The sequence below is a fragment of the Topomyia yanbarensis genome, chromosome 3 (genome assembly GCF_030247195.1).
Source record: "Topomyia yanbarensis strain Yona2022 chromosome 3, ASM3024719v1, whole genome shotgun sequence".
NCBI lineage: Eukaryota > Metazoa > Arthropoda > Insecta > Diptera > Culicidae > Topomyia > Topomyia yanbarensis.
In genome coordinates this window covers 144508253-144513614 of record NC_080672.1, presented here as the reverse complement: position 1 = coordinate 144513614, position 5362 = coordinate 144508253, and the positions used below count along the sequence as shown (strand labels likewise).

The 5362-nt window shown below is 37.5% G+C and overlaps 1 long non-coding RNA gene across 1 annotated transcript; it reads right to left on the bottom strand.

Annotated features, from left to right (window-relative positions):
* Window positions 1-983: 983 nt before the first annotated feature.
* LOC131690795 (uncharacterized) lies at window positions 984-2926 on the bottom strand. Its single transcript, XR_009305632.1, has 4 exons — window positions 2853-2926; window positions 2062-2484; window positions 1361-2000; window positions 984-1301 (listed from the first exon to the last, which is right to left on the bottom strand). It is a non-coding gene; the product is annotated as an uncharacterized LOC131690795 (long non-coding RNA).
* Window positions 2927-5362: the final 2436 nt, after the last annotated feature.

Genomic DNA, 5362 nt, shown 5'->3' with positions numbered 1-5362 from the left:
TCATCTCTCTATACTATTAGGCTGGCTAGAATGTAAGTAAATTTATTATACTGTTACTAGAATATACAATAAAATTGAAGTAATGCTTGCTTTAAATGTAATGGATATAAAATTATTTTTTGGCTGATGACAACCCTAATTTTTTTCCGTTTGCCAATCTTCATGCCATTGGTGAAGTGAATCTTCAAGTCGATTTTGAGATAGAAAATAATGACGAAAATTGCTCGAATTGGCTCCGTATAAGTGAATGAACCACAGTTATGTACTGCCGTTTTCAATGCAGGGCTCCGGTGTAGTGGAGTGCACTATTTTTACACTTGCGAGCAGATGAGTTTTTTGCACTTCTGCTCGAAAGTGCAAAGCCAGTGCACTCAGCTACACCGGTCCCCTTCAATCTAAAAGCCCATGTGTGTGTGCGCAGTAATGAGGACACCATTGTACCCTTTCTTGTTAGCAATTTACGATATTTGGGTGATTTTTGAAGCCATTGTTAAACATTACGTTTGCATTCCTAAATTCATTGATATAAATTCATATAACATTCGACCACGATTCAAAAGCTTCAACATAGTAGTGTCAATGGGTTCAGAGCCACCCCGCCGTGAATTTTGAAGATTGTTTCTCTACAGAATACAACGATGCCGTGACCAGGATGGTTCATCGTGACGCGAAACCGGACACCGTCGAAACACATCTCATCAACGAAGAGTGGACTCATCGCTTATTCGGGACTAATGGCTGTAAAGGAATATCACGACGCTTCGGCTAGTCCGGTGTGGCGATTTCTTAACTGCGTAGCAGAAGTCCCCTTGCGGGAGCTATGCCAGTGTGAGTGAACTTGCAGCCGCTTAGCAGGGCACTCTTGCACCAGGATTGTGGGACGGCTCTACCATTTGCACCGCCTTGGAGTGTATCAAACGAATATTCGGATACTTTAAAATAGACTAGGTACATCATTCACTGTTGATAAATCGCTTATATTTTTTATCTATGGTTCAAATAGATACAATTTTGTACTTCTAACTTGCTACTGCGTCATTGTCTTCTGTGACTCGCTGAGGGAAAGTTAACCGTCAGTACCAACTGGGAGCACTCGTCCAATTATTCTTTCAGGTGCGATGGGCAAGTCGCCCTTTGCAATTCCAACTCCGACTCTGACAACGTCGCATCGTCCTATATCTTGGGCGACGAGGAAACGCCATTCTTACCGATTTCTGGAGTGTGGTATCTAGCATCAGGACTACTGCCTCGGCCAACGGAACGAGTATGAGTTATTTCTTCATCCCTCTAGTTTTCTTTTTCTGGAAGCGATAACATTGGTTTACGTTTTACATGCAATAGAGAACTTTAACGTCATTACCTTATTTCGCTGGTCTCGAGTGGTGGAGACTTTGAAGGATTACCGTTTTTTATTCCTATTCCTACAACCGTTGCAGGTTCCGGAGAACGAAAAGTCTTACCAACGACACGACTAGACACTAGCATTCCAAAAATTGCATCTCGTATATGAGTAATTCGAAATTAGATTAAAATTAAATAAAATCTTTTCATCTGATGTATTTATTCTGCTCCATTTTTTCATCGGTATATTTCGCCCTCGGTGTCTATTGGATGCAGAAATAATAAGGCTAGTGGTCTGCAAGGGGCGGCAGTCTCAATGGTTTTCAACCCAAACTCCTTTGACAAGTCAATAGTGATTATCTGAAGCTACATAGTTATCCAGCTTATGTCAGCGGAACGTTTACAACTTCTGTTGGAGCGCATACCTGAGACCCCGCCAAGGGCACCAGAAGACCACGCAAGGGCTCCGCTCGCTGGCTCGGGTCTTGTGAAAGATACGCTTTCAAATTAAATTTCTCCCCACATCTGAGATTCGGGAGTGATGTGAATTAGTTTTTGATCCATCTTTGGGTGCACTGAAAAGAACTCATATAATCGAGCACTGGCGGTCATTCCACGGATCATGAAAGCGAGCCTCGAGTCAAAGAACGTTCGAAATCCTAAAAAGATAACAGATTTTTCAGTTTTATATTAAACAAATAAAAGTACGAACTGACTTACAATGCAATCATTAAATCTACCGCGTTGATCGAAATAGCCCTCGAAACACCTGTGTCGTCAGTACCGTCACAAATTAGTTGCAAATGAACCTGCTATTCCGACATGTGTGGTTTTTTTTACCGAAGTAGGACCAGTTCAGCAAATTCGCACTCACTCGAATATTTGTTGGAAAAGTTTTTCCTCCAACTGATTTTTATTCATACTGCTTATTTACATAAACAAAACAGCAAGGTTGCTACACAGCAACTCAAAATCAAAACAAGAAAGTGCTGCTGGAAAACTATTTTTCTTGACCACATCGAGGGGTCACTAAATGTACTGGTAAATGGCAGTAAATGATTCGCACACTTTTTCTTCGATAAATTTCACTAAGTGTCAGGTCGTGTCGTTGGTTTCACTTAAAATAGCATCCGGCAGCACCATCTGAAGGACAATATATGTACTAGAACCCAAAGTACTACCATGAAATTTTCGACTTTTGGCCAGTTTTTTAGGCAAATCCGCCACGGTGCATTATAGCAGTATTTTGATTCTACGACTCAGTATCTACTCATTTTTGCGAAACCATTAGTTATTCTACAGTTTTATATTGGGCGCGAAATTATCATCTCATAATATACCGTGAAAAGATGAGGTCGGATGCTATATTGTCGCGAAAACTTGGAAGGCAAATACATTATTTTTGAAAATTGCGCTTCATTAAGTAGTTTTCAGAAGATATCTCACTTTTGGGGGAATGAATTTTTAGATATACAGCATCAGAAGGAAGGGCTTGTTGCGTTAATACGTACCTCCGAAGACACCTATGACCGATATTCTGCCAATTTCGCGTGACTTCAAATTTGAATAATACTATTACTCTTTTTTGCCTTTTTCATTTAAAGAAATCACTGCATCACTGAAAAAATAGACTCGCTATAATCAAATACAAAATTAAATTAAATTGTCACGACAAAAATAAACTATCTTGAATAAAATACTGCAATCATTCATATGAAAACTAATGTTATCAAATACTTAAGTAGTCCTTATCCATTTTTCTCATGAACATCTGAGCAGCACTTCAGAAAATGAGACATGCACAATACTTTCTGTGAGCGCATAATTTTGCTAGAAAACTTACAAAGCAAAACACTAAGTTGACAAAACCACGTAAAAGAACCTGCTAAATCGCGCTGAAAAGTTTTCATCGCTTATGTTAAAGACAAATGAAACTTATTTTCAATCAATGAAACAGGGAATTAATTTTTATCCCAAAACAAACATGTGTCCGAAAAAATAAATCTTATCAAACAAATTGCAATTTTTCACTAAGCTCATGCAGTCAACTAACGACAAAAAATCTCTGCATTAATATTTCCCGCATTTCCGCTTGCCTAACAATTTAGCTCGTTTATTCCACCATCCCAATCCCGTCATCATAGAAAAAACTCATAGAGCCAGGGAACAACCAGGAACAAGCTGCAACACTAGCATCAATACTACCACCATCAGCATCAGCCTCCGACTCAACAGAATGAAACAAACGGCACTGTTTTTGTCTAATGAGATGTAAATCCCTTGTCGACTGACGTCATCGGATTTCGCTCCACCCGCCTTTTCCGGTAGGGCTTTGCGTGTTTCCCCCCACAGCCAGACAGAGGTTAGTAGAGCGTGAGAAAGTTTTCCCACCTTTGGAGGAGAGTCGCCTCGTTTGGGTTGGTAGAGAAAACAGGAGAATTCCGAAGTTTTGCCGAACTTCTAAGCTTCGAATTTGCTTTGCGAGAGTTATCTCGCAATGCTCTCTTTCACAGTGCCCCATGTGATTTGCTCATCAGAACTGACGGCATCAATAATTGTGGGAAGTACTAGAACAAGCAACTGTGGCGTGGTTTTTAAGGTAGGTGGAATAAACGGAAAGATTGTTTATTGGATGAAGAAAGCGATTTTCAGTCATAACAACGCTTTTATTGTATTTGGACAAGTAATTTAATTAATAACTACGAATCACTCAAGTCTACCAACATGCCGCCTGGTAAAGACAGAATTGTCCCTCTTTACCGCATTTATTCTCTAATATTAAACAATATGAACGACGAGCCCAAAAATATGCCGTCATTTACACTAGTTTACAGCATTTCTGAACTCAATAAACTGGTGGTCATTTTCAATGTAAAATCATGTGCTGAATCCGAAAATGAAGCCCAAAAAATTACAGTAGAACAGTCTTCGAGTTACAGTAAAACAATAAATTTCACCTTTAAAATAAAAATTACATTCAGTTCGGTTGTAGTACATCGGTTTAAAATATTATTGTGTTGAATTAAAGGCAATTGAATGTACTTTCGGTCGTTTGAAAATCTTGTTTTAGTGCGACTAGTGGTTCTGACGTTATTTACGAGTTAATTGAAATTTTTCTTAATTTTTCCTCATTTTTTTAAGAAAAATGATGGTCAAGATTTTGGGCAAGATTGAGAAATCCTAAAAGATTTGATTTCATGGGAAATTCAGGCTTTAATTGTACGTACGTATTTTGTACATGTACGATTCTGTATGACACATGTAAATATTATGTGTAGTTTTTAATACCAATTTTTGATGACATCACTTCACTGAGCCTGAAATTATTGTTATCAGAAATCTTGAATCATTTGAATAAACGAGTTCGAACATAACTTCAGATTAAATTCTCTCAGAATTCTTCATTTTGTTTCTTTAACAGATTTCTAACAGAAAATCCCTCATTGATTATAAAGCAAGCCCAAGAAAAAATAGGGATCGAGACGGTTCAATAAGTTGACCTAGAGGAAATACAAAATTCCCATTCGACAAAAATTTAAATAACATTCACAATTTGCATCCGATTTAAGCTAATAATAACTTATTTTCATTGGTTATTAGCAGGCTTTAATTTCCCATGAAAATAAAATTTTAATGTTGCTTAATCTTGCCCAAAACCTAGACCAAACCAAATACAAATTTGTATTTGACCAAACGCTCATTTTTCTTTAAAAAATGAGGAAAAATTAAGAAAAAGTTCAATAAACTCTTAACTAACGTCAGAACCAGTAATCGCACTAAAACAAGATAATCAAACGACAGAAAGTACATTCAATTACCTTTAATTTAACACAATAATATTTCATATATATAAATTACAACCGAAGATATTTGAATGTTACCAAATGTACTTTATTTTTCATCCTATACAATACAAATAATTTATTGAAACGCTAGTCTATTTTACCCCACATTATTCCAAGGATCCCTTTAGATCGCCCTATGATTTATATATGTATCAATAGGGTATTCCTTGCTGACC